We start from the raw sequence: 20867 nt of genomic DNA, 5'->3' as shown, positions 1-20867 counted from the left end.
TTGTAACGGTATGAGTTCACTGGTGATACTCTTCTATTAATTAGGCAAAAATAACATTTGATTAATATCCCTCATAATACTTTAACATGACAAAGGGAAGTCCAAAAAACTATTAGTGCTAGATGATATACAAGTAAAAGCTGTATTTGCTTGTCCCTGGTAAGTGGCTAAAATATTATACGTAATCATGTTTACCAGATGGATCTAAAGAGATGTGGTGAGTCAGCAGTGCTTGACAGCAAGTCATTATTCTATTACTTACTTCTTGTATCCAGAAATAGCCTGTTCTTTGGGGAAAACAGCCAGGAAGGATGGATCACTCAAATAATGATTGACATGTAGTCTACCTGCTGGAGGAAAACCTAGAGCCTACTGTTGTATGTAATTGCACTCTTTGAAATGGAGAAATTAACTCCTTCTCTGTCACAAAGGTCAGCATGAAAAGATCACAAAGCAGCTCTGCACTGTTTGTTGGTTGACAGCCTTTTGTAGGAAATTAGTATGTTTTCACTGTGGTAAGATGGGACACAGTTAGTACTTTTACATAATCTTTTGAGGTTCTTCAACATGTGCCAAGACTACTATTTCTTTTACAGATTCATTTCAATTTAAATCCACATTTCATTGTTCTTACATGGCTTTCACAAATAAAAGTCTAATGGTACAGCTAGTATAAGTGAATAAATAATTGCCAAAACCATTTTTATGGATTGCTATGATTATACACGTATAATACAACAGAATTTAAATAGTCATATTATATTGTGCTTCACATTCTCAGAGCTTGTGTCTATGTATATTGATATTCATGTTCAATTTATCGAAGTAATTCAGCACAATATTGGCAGAATAGGTTGACTACTTGAAGCTTTACATAAGGATCTTTATGCAGGTATTGGGGCGAAGGGGTGGTTAACGTAGTCTACAAATGGAGGATGAAACACGTGAAATTTCCCTCTTAAGCCATGTTGCGACTGGACATGCCAGTCGCAACATGGCCGTGCTGCATGCCATTCCTAAATTCATGCACACACGCAGGGACTGATGTGTGACACGTATGTCAGAGAACTGACTGGGAGTCACTGGTATAACTCCCCGGAAATTTGCATCATCCTGGGTACCCATAATTCCCCTGTAAAATCCATCACTGATGCATCATAAATACTATATATATATATACATATATATATATATATATATATATATATATATATATCTGCAGCTTAGATTTTCCAGCACTATGCCACCATGTACGAATTTCATCATAAAAAATTATAAGGGATGTCAGGGTAAAAAACTAAAGTCTAGTTTATCAGATGAGTGATATGCCTATACCACTAGAAACCGTTTTCTTACATGCCAAATAGATTTCTACAAATCTGGAGTAATAATAGTAATAATCCAAAATGCCTATCTTTTCATCCACAAAGTGGGCTATTTTGTGATTCATGCTCCCAAATAGATTTCACATATTCCCTTTTGAAATCAGACAAACTTCTAAACTGGTGAAATAAAATACCAAGAACCAGTAAAACTACAGCAGTGAATGTATGTATCTTGTGGCCACACAACACTATGAGGTTGGATGAGTTTCTATGTGCTTCTCTGGAGGAATGTATATCTGAACACATTAAAACAAGCCTGAAGTGATTACCATTACTGCCTCACAGCGCTGGGGCCAGGAGTTCTATTACCACCAAGGACACTTTCGAGTTGATATATTTTCCCATCTTTACTTGGGTTTCCTCTGGGTGCTCCCATTTCCTTCCACAGCTTAATTTATGTGTGGTAAACAATTTGGACTGTAAACTCCACCGGGGCAGGAACTGATGTGAAAGGTTATACATAATACAGTATGTTGGTGCTATCTAAGTAAAGGTTAGATAATTGTGTGCCAATAACATGGGCAGAGTCATCGGGCAAAGTTTTGGAGGCGGGGCTGGGAATGTACAGTGAAGCTCCATTTGCATATCACTGCGCAGGCTTATAGATAACTGTGTGTGTGTAGGCAGTTGACTTGTGCGCAGCTATGGGCCAGTCCTCATCTTCGGACCCTGTAGAGCCGGCACCCACTACAACAGCGGTAGTTCCACCACTGGCCAACAAAGTGTTGTGAATATTAATATGTATTTTATACATATTAATATGATGTTTCTATGCATTGATTTGTAATAACTAAAAACAATGTACTAGATTTAGTCAGTAGAGATTAGCAACATTTTCTAAACTGTTTCACAGAAAATGTGCCTGTTCTGCAGTGTGCCCGAGAAATGATGCCATTTCTTTGGCATAATGTGGCCTGAAGTCTTCCACACGCTCTTACCTACTCCCGCCCCAACCACAGCACAGTGCAGTATGAATTGAGAACGTCGTGTTCCCAGCTCTACTTCTAAAGTTTGCAATATGTGGAATGTACAGGTACAGAACAGAATGTCAGACCATAGAATGAGGAAGCAAAAGCAGAAATTTGTAGATTGTATCACGGGAACTTCGCACCTCTGCCCTGTTCCACCGCAAAATTCAATTTGCACAAATTAAGATCCACCATATACATATGCAGTAACATGTAGTAGTTGAATGCATACAGCCTTTCTTCCTAAGCACAAATATGTTTTGTGAATTGAGAATTACTTTGTTGGAGCACTGGGCCTTCTCTGGGCCTATTCCTTTTTTGTAGACTTTTTATTTCCAAGAATGTGACAGCCAGGCATATGGAGTATAATACAGGCTCATAGACTAAATCTAGTCTGTTCTTCGTATCACTCTCTCTTATTTTTCTTATCTGAAACTAGCAACCCGCTGCCTATTGGTACAGTTTCAATATAATTAAACCTTATACTGATTGTCAAATCAGCCACCTTAAAGGACATAACATGCAATGCACATGGTACAATACTTCTCAAGAAAAAAACTAATTCAACATATGCAATCAATCAACATATTTCTTCCTAAAATGTCAAATACTCATATTCTCCACATACATTTTCAATAGATATTACAGTGCATTACCCACAAATCTGATAAGTAGACCTGTAGCTGTATAACACAATATATAATAGTATGCCATCTGTTTCGCTTCCGCATGTGGTCAACTATTCAGTGGAACTTCTCTGAATTCAACTTGGTCAAGTTTACTCTGCTGAAAGTAACTACATCCTAAGGAAAAGAACTTACTCACACATCTGAAATTAAATTTAAGGATTAGTAAATTTCTTAATAATGCCGTAATTTGAGCACCATATAAATCTGGAATTCTTAGTCTGTGAGTTGGGTCCCTAAATCCTGGGCCCAGTCACAAGGATTCACAAGGTCACCTCTAGCAGAGCTGCAAGGAAGCATATTAGTGTTCTGTGCGAGAAAGAACACTAGCATTCCCCCATATTGGTGGGGGCAATAGTGACCACACACTGAGATGCTGTGCCACAAGTGGTAACCATCCCCAGACCCTGTCCATTATACCCAGGGTCCTTACTAATCTATTCTAAGTCATTCTGCACTGAGGTCAGGCTGGCAGCACAGCTGAGCAGACAGCAATCGCCCTGCCCAGGGCAGGCAGTATCAACTTAATACACATTATCATCATGCTAAGACCAGGGCTCCCTCTTGGCTTTGTGTTCTGGGCTAGGGCACATGTCACACAGTCCTAGTTATGGCTCTGACCCGTAATAACACAAGTGATGTCCAACAATATAATGTATAAAAAGTAAGTCTGATAAAACAGAGGTGATCCCACTTATTATACTATTTGGAAAGGGAAAACAGTTACACGCCTTTGACAAGCCATTTCCTCATGCAACCTCCTGGAAGGTAAATCCAATGAAACAAGACTAGCAATCTAATTCCATTAACCATGCTAATCCGTTGGTGCCGGTGGTTGAAAGTCCAGCAAAATAAGCATCCAAAATTAAAGGTATTTACTGGTAAAAACTATGGCATATTAGAGCCCATTGCTTGATGCAAGCAGTAAAGTGGAATGGTTTTCTCACTTTGTCATTTACACAAACCTACCCTATTAAAGTTAGCAAATAGCAGCCACACACAAAAGCAAATGTACAAATAGATGTTGAAGTATGCGTTACAAGCAACCACTAGTTCTTAGCGTGAGCTGTTGATATGCTCCACTTTGCTCCATTTCACATGTAAACCTATACCGTATGTATAAAATGAAACTCATAAGTTTCTGCTTCTACTATTCTATAATATACTCTGATATATTAAATTACTAGTCCCATATATTAACAGAGCATGAGATATTTGACACTGTATTTACATTTCATGGGCAGCATTAAAGGCAGAGGAGATGCCTGTATAATATTACCTACTGTTAGGACGTCTGCTGTGAACAGAATTCAACATCTCTTCCATAGTTATGTCTTTATCGTAGATACCATCAGTTCTGCTAAGCACACATACATACTTGGAGAGGGTGTTGGTGTACGGTGCTGTGCCATACCTCCACATCTGCCAATGCTTTAATTGTAAAACTATCCAGTTCCATTTACTTACTCCATTACATTTTTCATACCGCCAATTGTAATTTTCCACTTTGACCACTGCTACTTGCAAATATTATTAGTAGCGCTTTTGCATTCTACAATTAGTGGTCCATTAACCAAACGAGCGAGAGGAGTTTAACCAACCAACTTTAATATTTTTTTAGCTGTACCGTTCAAAGGGGGAATTCAATGTGCGGCAGGGCCTGCCTCTGGGACAGTCATGAAGGCACTTTGCAGTAATATAACATCTCTGATTTTTCTTCGTACCCCATAGAGGTGGGCAGTAAAATCCATGATGTTCAGGGACCGTAATACCAGGACTAGAACGCAGCCAGACATTGCTGTGATATCTGGTGGCTCATTGCGGGGAAATGAATTCCCTCCGTATAATTTTACTTTACTATTAGTTCCCAGTCATCCAGATATTTTACAATAAGGTGGAATTTAATACCCCCCAAATTAGCGCGGCGTTAAAACTATTACCGTTATTATGGTAGTTTTAACCCGGCTTTCTGTTCGCCGCTCAGGAAGCTGCGAGCAAAATGCCGGCATTGAAACTACCGTAATAACGGTAATAATGCACAGGCAGCGTTACTTCTACCCGTAACACGGCCAATTGAATTCCCCCCTAACAATTCAATCTCTCTTGTACGCTCCTAAAAAAAAATAAACAACAATTACATATGACAAGGAAAGACACAATAAAACTTGTAAAACTTAACACATCGCCCTTACTTACTGTTTGGTTGAGCTTTATTTATATATCTGCATTTTTCCAGAAAATATTCCCTTTACCAATGTAGACAAAAAATTTAAAAGCATTTTCTCTTGTCGTTGATTTTTCTTTTTGAAAGTAATTATAACTTAAATTATATGATCCCAATAAAAAATGCATACATGTTTTTTCCATCTTATGTTGCCAGTGTGATTGCAATACTTGTATATGTAAATCCAGACTTATGAATATGTAGAGGAAACATTTCAGTTGAGAGGTCTTTACTCCGTGCCCTATGTTTTCTTATTGACAGTATGTCAGCACTGTATGAGTTAATCCAATCAGTGTCCAAAATGTTTTATAACCCCCTGAGCGGCTATACGTCTAATAAATAGCAATGCGTTAATGAGTTGCCGAGAACGCATTTATCTTTGGAAAAGGGAGGGAAGCCTTTGTAATTCCGTAGTTATGGAAATCAACCTCGGTATCCAGCAAAATCTATTATCCCAGTGCAGGCCATTTATATTCTTCGAATATGTATGAAAATTGCTACAGATATACTAACATATGGGTTAAAATTAGACGTGCTAGATTTATCTTGATTTGATACTTCATTGGTTGGAAAAGTTGTACATTTGGATGGACTTTCTACTTTTCAAATGCAGCAGCCTAATTAAATATCACTTAACAGCAGATTACATTACTGCTACATTTATTAACAAACGTAGGGGGCTTTTAAATGAACATTCTGTCAAAGGATTCAACAACTTGCATAAATCATGACTTTCAAAGAATGTAATAGAAAAGCGGTTATGCATCGCCAGCTCATATCATTTATGTTGTGTAGTGTTGCAAACGTGATCTGTTTCTGAAGCATGCATTCATCCACAGTACGTTTACGATAAATTATAGGGACACAACAGCTTTATCTAGATCAGATGTCCCATACACCTACAATGGCAGTGGAAGTCTGGGTCAATGGGTGTCAGGCTGCTCTTGTTTTTCTACACAAAAAAAAGATATGTAAACAAAATTATCACATTTAAAATGATCAATAAACAGCACAGTCAGTGATTTTCTGTCTAATTACAATAGGGGCGCCGGGATGTACCACAATCACACCTGCAGGCGGATACAATGCTCATTACAGCTTACAGTCTAAATCATGCATCTTATTGAAATATAAACTATTGCAAATGCTGGAAGTGGGAGTGGAGGGAACATTTAAGCTGCCTGAAACCCCCTCTATAGGACAGACTTACCGTTAAAGATGTGAAGACTAATACCTAGGTATTAGGATACTGGAATAGTGATTACCTGGTGCAGTGGTACTCTCTTTTTGAAAGATGTGAAGACAACTATCACCAGGACTACCATCAGAAACCGTGGGAACCAGTACTAATTAATCTGGCAGGGCCCCTCCTCCCAATACACGTGCCCTCCTCCCCATACATGTGCCCCCCTCCCTCTTCGCCATACAGCTGCCCCCTATCCTTCATCACAGTACATTCCCCCCACTCCCTCATCACAGTAAATGTACCCCTCCCCCCAAAGTAAATGTCCCCCTCTCCCCTCCCCGCATTCACAGTGAATGTCCCCCTCCCCCCCTCTACAGTTAATGTCCCCCTCCCCCGCCTCCACAGGTAATGTCCCCCTCTCTCACCTCCACATGTAATGTCCCCCTCTCCCCCCAATCACAGGTAATGTCCCCCTCTCCCCCCCCCCCAATCACAGTTAATGTCCCCCTCTCTCCCCCAATCACAGTTAATGTTCCCCTCCCCCCCAATCACAGTTAAGGTCCCTCTCCCCCCTCAATCACAGTTAAGGTCCCTCTTTCCGCCCCATTCACAGTTAAGGTCCCCTCTCCCCTCAATCACAGTTAAGGTCCCCCTCTCCCTCCACAGTTAAGGTCCCCTCTCCCTCCACAGTTAAGGTCCCTCTCTCCACCTGACAGTTAAGGTCCCACTGTCTTCCCCCCAGGCACAGTTAATGTCCTCTTTTCTATCTGCCACTTTCCTATAAAATGAATACCTAATTAACTTACCTTCTCCTCCGCAATGCTGCAGCTCCTGGTCACTGATACACTGGGTCGTGGCTCGCAGTGATGATGTCACCGTGGAACGCTCCCAGCCTATCAGAGCTTGGGAGGCGGAGCTGCAGCATCACAGAGAAGAAGGGGCAGCATGGTCAGTCAGACTGAGAGGCCCGGGCAGTCCAGGGAGCTTGGACAGACTGAGAGGTCTGTCTGGGCCCCCTATTCTGTCTGGGTCCCTCACAGCAGTACTTAATGCAGTACTACTCTTAATGTTTAATGGCAAAATACTGAGGGCCTGATTGACTTAGGAACGTAGATCCCGATATGTGCCGTATTTTGCATAAAACTGCTCTGCACATGCTCAGAAAAGGACTATATACCAGTGAGCGCAGGTGCATGCAATTCTTCTTCAGGCTCAAATGACACTTTCAACTGCCTTTCACTTGCACCGGCTGCAGGAGAGGTTGAAGTGCCCAGTGATAGTGATGACGGTTGCGTATGCATTGTCAGAACATGAGTTTGCAATTAAACTTTAAAAAAAAACAATTTTTTTTTTTAATCTGCATTCTGATGGAACTTTATAAATACATTTGCATTGTGCATATCCTGCAGTGTGTTGTGTCTGTCTGCATATGGCAAGTGCTATTTAAGCGGAGAGTACTTACCTGTATTCCACTAGAAATGTTTCTTCAGATCTGCTTGTTCCTGAATATGGGTGTACTTGTCTGCAATTTTTGTTGAATTAAAAAAAATGCAAATTGCGTTTACCTTGCGTTCTTTAATGAATCAGGCCCTCTATGTTCTCTAGTGTCAAAAAGACAGCAATATATCAACTAATATTGTAGAAGTAAGATGTTCTGTGTGCTGCCAACAGAGGGTATTGGCTATTATTTTTTATATATATTATTATTATTATTATTATTAATAAATATATATATATATATATATATATATATATATATATATATATAAAAATATATATATATATATTTATATATATATATATATATATTTATATATATACTATTTTTTATGATATATTATTTTCTCCATTTTGCTTACTGTATGTTTCTTTGCTGCACTTAAAGTGTCTACTTTAAAATTGTGATAATCTCTGTGAATTGATAAATATTGAAGAAGCTGACTCTATATCGATTTCCTTTACCAATCAAATGTATTGCAATGCAAACTATATTTTGTAATACTAACAGTTCTGTTTAGGCCTTTGTCACTAAAACGCTGTGTTACTTGCCGACGTAGTTGTTTCTGACCTTATAGAGAAATTAATGCTTGTCACTATCAGATAATTGCAACACCATCTCCTATTGTCCCCATTGAAATATACAATAAATATCATACTTGCCAACTCTCGGAAACAAGTTTCTGGGAGAGGAGGCGTGACTGGAGGGCGGGAGGGGGCGGGACGAGGCCAAACGTGTCATTTTGGTCCCGCCCCCGCGTAAACGTAATTTACGTTGCGGGGGGCAGGGCAAAAATTACGCGATTGGCCTTGTCCCGCCCCCTCCCGCCCTCCAAAATGGCGTCAATCACCGAGAATCGCGTCATTTGATTCTCTGTGAAATCCAGGATGCGGGAGAAATGCCAACGAGCGCGGGAGACTGAACCAAATTTCAGGAGTCTCCCGGACATTCCGGGAGAGTTGGCAAGTATGATAAATATATATATATATATATATATATATATATATATACATACACATGCTGTTGAGTTAAAGGAAGGCCGCGTGCTACTTGACTGGCCGTGGCACCCAAGCTGACTTCTGGTAGAGTGTACTTATTTTTAGACACGTTTTTGTGGGCGAGGAGAGGTGACATTGCCTTTGTAACGGATAACCCCGGTAACCTTTACCCCCTAACCCTTACCTTTGGTCACAACTCTGAAGAGTAAACAGCCTCCAATTTGGAGTAAGACTAAGGAATTTTTAGAGCTCTTTCACACAAGTGTTTTGCTTTTTAAAATTTCCCTTTGTTGCCTTAAAATGGATTACACACAGATTGGGGGTCATTGCTCCTGCTGCTGATTCACAGCTTACATTCGCACATGCAGAAATGAAAAACAGAGCACAGATGGGCATTTCCATGTGTCCACGCGAGCACATACCATCCGCTTCTATTTTTAAGTGCACTTTGTTTTTCATTGCTAGCCATGTGAATAACAGCTGCGTGATATGACCAATGTCCCTTTTGCCAGTACCCTCGAGTTCCATTCTTTGTGGAGTTCTGTTTACAATCCAACAGAAAGAAAATGTAGAAAAAAAAAATATAACAAAAAAAAAAAATGCTTGTTGAGAACTTCCATCTATGATGTTATGCAATGAAAACAGTCTTAGGTTTTCAGTCTGGTGTTTGTACTGTTGTGCAAAGGGCAGCCTTTGTGAAAAACTGCATGATGTGCAGCTTAAAAATAGCAAAAAAATTGAGGCTGTAATGCTATGTGTGTGTTCAGTGTTATACAATAGGCTATGTTAGCATTATAAAACCAATAACATGAGGTACCTGATGTAGAAGAGAATAAACAAACAGGAGTGATTTGCATAACCATATACAATTAACATCACACTAACCCAGTTACTATTTTAAGTGCTTGCGTGATGGATTGCTGCATAAAATGAACTATATTTCCAGAAGACGCTGCTTAAAAGCTTTACAATCACTCGATTAGGAATCTTGGCATCTGTGAATTGGAAAGCATGAAATATTGGCAATGATGCAATGCCAAATATATTAGTTACAACTAAAACAATGCAATATATTGATATTGAATAGAGTGAGCTAACAAACAATCTAATTAATGCAATTAACAAGTATTCAGTGGTGAACACTGATTTGATGCAGCCGAGCTGACATGTACAAGGCATTTTGGAAACTAGTGGACTTAGCTGTGTTCCATGACCCAGCTGTTGATTGATACACACCATGGGGCTTGGCACACAGGAACGTGTTGTTGGAGGTGTCTATAGAATGGACCATTGCTTAGGTGGCTTTAAATAGCAAGGTCTAAGATGTGCTGAATGTGACTGTTTCATCCAGGCCAAGAAGAAGGAACAACACACTTGTACGGATTTGATGTGTGTCTCATTAGAACAGTGATGGATTGACAATAATTTATATACACATCGTCATATGAACTTTTGGTGGAGTCATTATTAGTGAGCCATGAAAAAAAACTATTATTACAATTTTTGCACAAGTTTCCAGGGGAGCTATAAGGCAGGGAACCATACCATAATCCAACATGAGTTTTGCCAAGTGGTAGCCACTAAATTGATCATTGCTATAAACCCACTAATATTATAAAGTGACCTGACATCTGGCCCCTTACAGTTAAACAGTTGATGACAAAAGATAGTAGGTGGGCAAGGATAGGAGAGATAAGGTTGAATAAAGTATATATGGCAGCAGTAGGTGCATATTTATATTCCACAAGGGACCCCTTTACCCTGATTGTTATTGCTGATAATTGCTGAGGTTTCTGACTGCGTTCAGTTATTAAAAACACAGCTCAATCCCTTCATCAACCTGTGCTGAAATCCCCGTGCCCAGCTCAGATCACTGTAGGATTTCCAACGCTTGGGATGGAGCAAGCATATTAGCAGATATAGATAAACCAGTATAGCAATAAAATTATGCTTGCTTATTATCCCGGGAGACTCACAAATTTTAGGTAGGTCTCCCGGACCCCTGGGAGAGCAGGCCTTTCTCCCGGATCCAGGACAGGGGCTTCAATGACATGATTTCCACCTAGCGTAGGTGAGCATTGAAGATTTACAAACAACTGTGAAAACAAATATAGTACGCACAAAATCCAAAAACTGTTACAAATAACACATACCAATACAAAAAGAAAGGTAATTTATTAATACTTTATCCACAAAGCAATCAAGCATTCAAAAGGACAGCAAAACAGAAAGGATTCCTATAATACTAAAGTGATATGGGGCCTGATTCATTACTTTTTTAGGTTAAATACTGACTGTTTTTCATGTAGCACACAAATACTCGATTGCTTATTTGTACAGTGAAATTTAAAGTTGATATTTGTGTGCTACATGAAAAAACAGTCAGTATTTAACTTATGTGCAAAACAGAATACTAATTTGCACCCCTTGCATTGTAACATGGTTTTGTCCAGGAGACTGAAATAAGAAGTTTCTTAAGTTAAGATCCTTAATGAATCAGGTCCATAGTCTTCTCTGCGCAAGAAGCAGCAACCCAACAACAATAACTCACATAAATGCATATAATTACAATAACAGTAAATAATACACATCACTACATTAGACCTAAAATAAACAATACCATAGAATTATGAAATCATGCAGTAATACGGAACCCCTCTCCTCTTGTTCTTGGAACAGACTTACCTCCCATCTCAAATTTCACCCAGGTTCTTATTGCAGTTCAGTAATAATTATCTTTGGGGACATCGGTTATCCAGCCACCAAAGGATCCTCAGGCATTACTTCTACCTTCTCACACATTACATAACATAGAAAAATAACATAATACCATAAATAGAATATTTCATTTCTACACCAGTCCCTCCCCCCCACCCCTCCCGATATAAATATCTGCTGACCACCTTTTTTCTATTGTAACAACATCCTCTGGACCACTTTATAATCTATGTATATGTTACATAAGTAAGATGCAAAACACTCCCTATCCAAAAATGTCATCACGTCAAGAAAACCCTGTTAATGACTACCAGTGTATTTTATAGAACCACATTAAACTAAATTTTGATATACAATTTCTCACATAGACACACCCAATATCCCCTTATTGTCATTAGTAAGACATTGTAGTGAAGATTTCACATGTCCATTTCAGTCACAGACAACACATCTACAACATTTTCTGCAAAGCCTTTGCTCAAATGAAGAATAAAAATATGCCTGTGTATATCATACTTGACAACTTTGGCAAGGAGTGTCCTGGGAGATAAGGGGGAGGTGGGGGCGGGGCCCGGCTGATCGCGTCATTTGCCCTCAATGATGCGCCACTTTACTATTGAGGTGGTTAGGAACCGTGAGGTTGCCCTGCTGACCCGGGAGTCCAGGAGGACTCCCAGAAATTTGTACGGAAGAGTAGGCCACTATGGGGTATATAGGTGCACTTCCTTATATAAAAATAAGGAGGTGCACCTAAATACACTGGGCCTGAGTCATTAAGGAGAGCAAAGCATAAAAAAAGGAGTAGCTTTGCACCTGGGCAAAACCATGTTACATTGGAGGGGAAGTCATTTTAAATTGTGGGGACAGATTTATAGCTGGAGTAGGGCATGTACTAGATCAACTTTAGATTTCAGTGTAAATATAAAGCTATCAAGTATTTGTGTGCTACATGAAAAAAACATCCAGTATTTTCCTTATGTGCAAAATAATAAACTAATTTGCACCCCTTGCATTGTAACATAGTTTGTCCAGGATCAAATTTACTCCTTTTTTTTGCCTTACTTTCCTAAATGACTCAGGCCCATTATGTACGCTGATATTGGTGCAATTCCATCTGGAAAAAACTTCTATAAAACTGTTTTGTCTTGATTTTTAAATGACCTCCAATGTTTAGATGAAAGGCTATGCAACTTGTTTTGTATTGGTTTTTTTTTAGTATATTTTGGCTATATTTTTGAACTACTGGCATTCCATGCACCAGTAGCTGCCCCACCACCATCCCTCTCTTAAAACCTTACCTAATATTTGAACAATGTGATACGGTTCCATTTCTCAAAACATCCATTACATTATTCCTGAATAACAGCTTTACGCATTTAAAGTGTTTACAGAGAAGTGTGTGTCTGTAATACAATACAAAACTGCGCAGAAGGAGCTAGCTGCACCGGTATGGATCAGATTTTTTTTTTTCAATTAATTTTCATTTGATTCACGCCTGTCAGTCGTTCCCTTTTTCTACAACAGTACCAGAAACGTAATTGCTTCCTCATGTTTTCAGTGAATTCTAGAAATCCTCAGCACCGTTAATTTCATATTACAAAAGGAACGGTAAACTGACATTTATGCTCAGTCTTCACTCTGCGCTTCACAATGGCTGCAACAAAATCTATAAGAATTAAATATAACTTGGCAACACTAGTGTTTAAATGAAATGATATGTTATAACACCATCATTTTATTGCAGCAAATCATGTTATCTAAACACAGTGGTGTAGTTAACCTCATGGATGTTGAAATTCCTAACAGCAGAGCAGCTTAAACGGCTTCCAGGAAGGACATGATGTCAAATACCTCTTAGGATAAAGCATTTTTCCTATGGTCAATATTTTTTAAATATATATCCCAAATGCAACCTCTTGCCGCAGTAGGAGGGGCTTACAAATGCTGCCACCACTGGACTCCTTACCAGCATCCAGTACCGGGTTTCTTCTGGGTAACTGATGCTGCGAGTGTACCCCGTTACTTGCGTACCCGGGCTGGTACGCCTGACCTCTTACTATGGATCAGGGTTGCTGTAGATGGATCCCCCCTGGCCTGTCACACTGATCAGGGCTGCAGGGTAGCAGGCAGAGCGGTGGTACCGGAAAAGTTGGGTCCAAACTCAAAAACTGCCGGAGAACGGATTAGATTTAGGGTCTAATCTGCAGGTCATAGAAATACAGCAATATTGAAGATGTTTTCAAGCAGGTCTTTGAAGCAAGTGATGTTTATTTGCTCTCACAATGGTTGAAGGTGCCAGTGGTCAGGTCAGATGAAACAAGAACATTTCAGTGTACAAGACAGTGCCTTTTATACTGATTTGGGCACAGGCTATTTTTAGAATCAGGATGCAATGTGTTTACACAAACATGAATTTACATGCATTGCAAAGCCAACAATATTTACACTTATCTATGAAATTCTAGAGATGCTGTGATTCCCTGCATCTGGTTTTTCAGATGCAGAGAATCTAAATAAACCTTCCTGCCTTCAATGTTCAACCTTCTCACATCAAAAGATCTAATTAGCATGGACCCTTTGTTCAGATAGTTCAGAATACACATTCCTAAAGAAAGGTACAAACCCCAAACAAGCCATTTGGTTATGACAGATAAACAGCACAGATCTGACGGTAAATCATGAAAAACGTGTATAGTGTGTACACATGAATCCGCATGCTGATCGGGACTTTCAGTCGTTGGTAAAATCATTAAAGATATTACACCAGAAGAAATTTTCTCTATTGTGAACCCAGCTTTAGTCATACACACAGAGCATTACAAAAATGACATCATTTTAACCTTTTTACAAACCTGAGACACATTAGGAACAAGAACTCAGCTCAAAAGAGCTTATATTGTAAAGGAAATAGATAGAGACAAGAGGTGAGTTAATATGTAACGTGACAGAGTTTGCATTGTAAGTGGGAAAATTGATAGGAAAGGTTCTGATTTGATTTGCATGCAGGGAACATACTACATGTATAGCACACAAATATTTGTCAGCTTTATGTTTTATTTATTTTTACAGTGCACCATTTCCAGTGGATATAGTGTGCACCACCCTCTGAATTCTCATTTCTAAATCTGTCTGCACATTTTCAGTGTACCCTCCTTCCAGCACAGCATGGTTGGCTGAGGTGCAAAATTGCACCTAGGATCTGGATTTACTCATAATTCTACATCAGGCATTATGTTTGTCGATATGAGGAACCAGCATGTAGACAGTGAAATGTGAGACTGTTATTGGTCTGCTACTACTATAATACATTTACGCAGATTAGGGTTCAATTTTGCAGCTATTTTAAACAGCAGCAGATCCTGGTTTCAAAATGGAATACAATGATATTTAGAGAAATCACCCATGTGAATAGACTCTTTACTTAAAGGTCAATAAAATTGTTGCAGGATTTTAAGTTGATTGTGTTAATGTACAATTGATTGTGGTTAACACTGCATAATGAATTGACAAGCTGATAGGAATTGCTATTGTTATAATGTACAGATTATTTATCCTTGAATATTCAGTAGTGTTCCCTTGAGTTATGTAATGGCTGCTTACGCATATATTTTCTAAAGCTGGTGTTAATATGGAGAAACAAACCTTAACTGTGACCTTGCAGAAGCTTAACCTAGTTGGGTTTTAGGAACAATGATTCATGTGTGAATACAAATGCATGTACCCAGATTAAGGACTCACTTAGCCTGATGCGGAGTTGGATATATTTGAATAAAAAAATGCAAGTGCAAAGTGCGTGGACACAGAAACGGGCAATTCCGCACCTATATATAGAGCATAGCATCAGTATATAGTATACACAGAATTGCGTGTGAATGCTTAAAACATGTTTATAAGCTATTAAACGTATCCTCATGCTACTGAACTACAAGTGCCAGCATACCTATGGCTACCACAGCATGATGGTGTGTGTAGAACTACAAGTGCCAGCCTACTCATGGCTACCACAGTATGATGGTGCCTGTAGAACGACAAGTGCCAGCATACCTATGGCTACCACAGCATGATGGTGTGTGTAGAACTACAAGTGCCAGCCTACGCATGGCTACCACAGTATGATGGTGTCTGTAGAACTACAAGTGCTAGCATACTCATGGCTACCACAGCATGATGGTGCCTGTAGAACTACAAGTGCCAGCCTACTCATGGCTACCACAGTATGATGGTGTCTGTAGAACTACAAGTGCAAGCAGGCCCTGGCATAAAGGGTGCGCTGAGACCTGTAGTGCACTGACACAGGCATTCTGTAAAATAAACACTCTAACACCGAGAAAAAGTGTTCTTCATTTAAAAAAAAAACCTCTTCCACACACCCTTGTTTACCACTTTATTGCTCACTTAAATTGAGGGGAATCCTCCTCTTTCTTCCAGGTTGAAATCCATTTGGAAAATATAAAAAACTCTATAAATGACGACAATGTTTTTCTTGTGGAACTGCAATGCTCCGGTCAGCTTCTAATTAATACAGAGTGGCTTTGATCTGATTGGTCACTGCTCTGTATTGATTACTATTGGTTAAGCTAGGTACACACTACACAGTTTTCATCCAATAATCAGCTAAATCAGCCTGCATACGACCGCTCATTCAAAAGTCGGGTCAGTGTGTGTAGTGACACGATGGTCGAAAGTCTGCCCAAATGGATGATTGTCGCCTCATTTGGTTGGTCGTACCGTTTAATATTTTCCTTCTAATCTCGTTTCTGTTGTGTAGTGTGTATAAACTTCCGACCGATCCACAACATTGAGTACGAAATTAGAGTCATTGCTCACGACATCATGGCTGTATAAAGTCGCTAAAGGGACGTCCGCTTTTCCCTTTATCGTCCTAAACAAGGCTAGTGTGTATGCAGTCCATGGACCGAGTGATCGGAACATCGATCGCATGTAAAATCGATCGGCATAAAAAGTTGGTGGAAAATTCTGTAGTGTGTACCCAGCTTTACATCCCATGTTGTAACAATGTATTTAGCAGTGGCCCAATTTCCCTATGGGATTCAGCCCAGTGCTGAACAGGCTAGTGTTAGTGACACGGGGCCTGATTCATTAAGGAACTTAAATTAAGAAGTTTCTTATTTAATTCTCCTGGACAAAACCATGTTACAATGCAAGGGGTGAAAATTAGATTTCTGTTTTGCACATAAGTTAAATGCTGCCTTTTTTTTCATGTAGCACACAAATATCAACTTTAAATTTCAGTGTACAAATAAGCTGTCAAGTATGTGTGTGCTGCATGTAAAAACAGTCAGTATTTAACTTATGTGAAAAACAGAAAACTAATTGTCACCCCTTGCATTGTAACATGGTTTTGTCCAGGAGACTTAAATAAGAAACTTCTTAATTTAACTTCCTTAATGAATCAGGCCCACGGTGTACATTTCCCAGATACAGTGTTACCAGCCCAGCCTGTCATTGCCTAGTGCTTGTAATGGCTTTTTGGGGAAGACGTAAGTTGTTTGTCCCCCCCAAATTTGCTATTGCCTGACCAGGCTATGATTGCTAGGAACTATTTTGGGAGGGGTGCACACTGTTTTTAAAAAATATTTATAAGCTTTTTATAACACTAGCGAGATCCTTGCTGATGATCAACTTCATCATCCACGGGGATCGTGCACCTTCAGCAGGCGCAATAGATACGGCTCCTGACAGGCTTATAGGGGGCTAAGTCTCAGCCGCATTTGCCTGTACATGCCTGTACTGTACAGTGCCAAAGCTTCCCTGCTCCCTCCCTCTGCCATCCCACCACTGTAAGCGGAAGGAGGCGCAATTGTAAGATGCGTCCAAATCTGCAGATAGATATAGGGATATGTATTTTTTGGTACACCAAACTATCAACTGTGTTCACTAGTTAAGACATGATTTGGAAAATGAAGACTGTCATCCAGTGGAAAGACTTTTGTGCCATTAGAATGAGAGATGCATTTACAAACTGTGGTTTAGTTAATTTGGGGAAGATAGGTTGCCTGGGTTTGTGTAAATACAGTATATATATGTATATATCAGTAACATAAATGTAAGTGCACACAGTATGTTACCACATATCTCAAATGTCCTCTACAACTAGAAATCAAATGTCTTGATTCTTGAGTTCACTAGTTTATTTGTTATCCTAAACTATATATTTGATGAATAATATCACGTAAAGGTATAGAGACTTTGCCTCAGGGAACAGATGTTCCTAGTGTAGCATGAATCCACATGCTGTGTAAATTATTCAAATATACCAAGTACAATCCTTACCCAAGTCAAATCTATTTATTTCCTTCATGCGTATGGAAATATGAAGATTGTTATGCACATTTTTAAATTACCCCTTGCTGAATTTCTCTTGATTTGGTATTTTGGTTTAATTGTATAACCGACCAAAATCTTAGTGGAATTCAGTAAAAGCTATAATTATCATAAGATTCTTTATGCAAATTTTCATTGACAGATGAATATCATGAATTATTTCATGTTTTAAAAAGCTGAACAGCACTTTATAAGGATATTTTGCAACTTATATGGGCTTGATAAAATTATAGTGCATTGTTCTTTAAATAACAAGAAAAATTAGTAAATAATATTTTGTACCCTTCAGTGAAATAAGTTAACCCTGTCTTTGACTATCTAGGTTCAATGGTAGGATAAACTGTGTTTTCCTTTCTTTAACAAGATAGAACAGCAAATCAGAGGCTAGTATATTTGTTTTCATAAGTTCTAAAACTACCATCGGTAGTGGGTTTAATCTGGGTGCTCCGGTTTCCTCCCACACCCCAAAAACATAATGGTAGGTCAATTGGCTGCTATCAAATTTACACTAGTCTGTGTGTGTATGTTAGGGAATTTAGACTGTAAGCTCCAATGGGACAAGGACTGATGTGAGTGTACAGCGCTGCGGAATTAGTGGCACTAAATAAATAGCTGATGATGATGATAGATAACAGTAGGTGCATATTTTAATGTAACTTTGGTTGTTTAGTCCATAGTCTGAATGATCACATCTGAGCAATCTGACCCTACCCGTGTGTGATGAAATGAAAACTTAAGACATGGGCATAGATTGTTCTAGGGTAGGAATGAGTCTTTGATTGCTTTCTTTGACTTATAAGGCCATGTGTACACCACTGGCTTTTTTTTATAACCACCTTCCCTCAGAGGACACATGGACACTGGCATGGAGATCTTTGCTCTACGGAGAGACAGTCTTTCAGTACAAGTCGATCCTTTACAGGAGCACGTGATAGAACAGGGACATGCGAAAGTAGAACTTTTTCTATCCCCCCACCCACCATTCCTGTTCAATCATCTTAACGGACCCTTGTGCATTGTCAGTGCATCAGTGATCTCTATGGGAGGAGTAGTTGCTTTCTGCTGTCCTGACAAAGACTGGAATAGAGGGGAGACTAATATACAATCAGTCATGTGCAAATGGCCTAACTCTGTCTTAATATAATATATTGTTTGTAAGATTTAAGATTTATAGGAAAGATTTTAGAGGAGATTGCATGGTCAGTTATCTGTGATAAAAGAATGAGAATCTAGAAATCAATGCACAATAACTTTGTAATTTGGTAATTATTGGAAATTAATGCTTATAGTAGAGAGCTGTGAGTACATTGAGGATTGATAATAATATCAAGCTGAATACTTGTGTATTTGTTTCTCTATTTGGCATGCTCCAAGCCACCTTAATGTTTGAATGAAGATCATATATTTTCTATATTTTCATGAAGCACATCTAGGACCTGGAGAACATAATTTATGTCAGTGAGCCAAGCCCAAGATAGTTACTGCGTTATAAATTTCTAATAAAATGTGCCATATTCCCAGCAATCCATTTACTCTTTATGAATTGCTGCCCCTTCCAGATATATAGACTACGTATAGCTTCCTTCGACATAAGGAGGAACAAAGTTACAGTTGTCTTGAAGGGTATATTTAGATGTTATAGACGTCTGCCCTTTGTAATGAGATATAAATATATAAGTCTTTTCGCCAATGTCAAAAGAATGATATTCTTTTTTACTGGTATTGAATGGAGACATACTAACCTCCCAGGTCCTGAACTGGCAATTCTGAGCAGTTTGATTGCCTGCTTGATTGTTTGCAAGATAACTGCAAGATTGGCAGTGACAGGGTAATTTAGTGGAGATTGCAATGTCAGACTATATCCAAGGGGGCTCGCTGGCACAATGATATGATTCTCCTGACTGACAGGCTACTGGGAGATTGGTGTGCCAATTTAAAGTTCAGTGTCTTCAAAAAGTGCTCGCTTGTAGAAGCCCATTATCATGCCTCGGTTATGAAGTCATGTGGGAATAATAGGTTCACACGTATTAATAGACATAAAAAGTGTAATGGGACATATATATATGTTCAAAACGAAAGTGATCTCACCTTAGATAGTTGTGTGCAGTCATTAAGATGTGTGAGCCACACTTGGGGAAAAATAGCATTATATATATATATATATATATGAAAATATAATTATTGAATGATGTTATGAAAGTTTAGATGACTAGTCTAAAAGTTGTGGATAACAATATGATTTCATTGTTATTTCAATGTTGGAGAGTTGGTTTTAATTATCAGGATAAAGAGAAAAGGAGAACATGACTTTTCCCCTGCGTCCATACAGTCTGATGTGTTGAGACATCTGTGCATAGGAAGTGCTGCGGGGAAGCTACATTAGCCCCATGAGAGAAAAGCTTTCTGATTGGCTGTCAGCAGCCTTCTTGCAAATCGGACCCAATTGGTCAATGTCATACTGTTCTGTCCCTGATAAATGTAGGTGAAGATGTAGGACTGCCATGGAGTGTATCTGTATGTATTGTGCATTTTGTCTTTATTATGTACCATATGCATAAGGCACGATCCAACTTACAGATCTGTTCTTTGTAGCACTATAACACTGACACATGATGAAAGTGATGTAGTATTGATGGGTTACACAATAAGACAGTATAAACTTATTGGTAGTATTTTTTCAATAAATGTTGCACAGAATTGACTGGGATGCAGACACATTTGGGCAGCATGAGAGAAAGATGTAGTAAGGTGTTAACTTATTCCCATGGTAAGGGCTGAAGTCAGTGAGTCCTCCTTGGGCAGGCGTTAAAGGAGTAGGAGAGACAAGGATCAGACAGACGTAGACATGACAACCTCTCT

At 39.0% G+C, this 20867-nt stretch overlaps 1 protein-coding gene across 1 annotated transcript in view; it reads left to right on the top strand.

Moving 5' to 3' along the window:
* Positions 1-20867, top strand: part of TENM2 (teneurin transmembrane protein 2) — a 785744-nt gene that overhangs the window by 692636 nt on the left and 72241 nt on the right. The gene's annotated exons all lie outside the window — the stretch shown is intronic.

Source organism: Mixophyes fleayi, chromosome 4 (assembly GCF_038048845.1).
Source record: "Mixophyes fleayi isolate aMixFle1 chromosome 4, aMixFle1.hap1, whole genome shotgun sequence".
Lineage (NCBI taxonomy): Eukaryota > Metazoa > Chordata > Amphibia > Anura > Limnodynastidae > Mixophyes > Mixophyes fleayi.
This window is presented reverse-complemented; position numbering and strand designations above follow the sequence as displayed.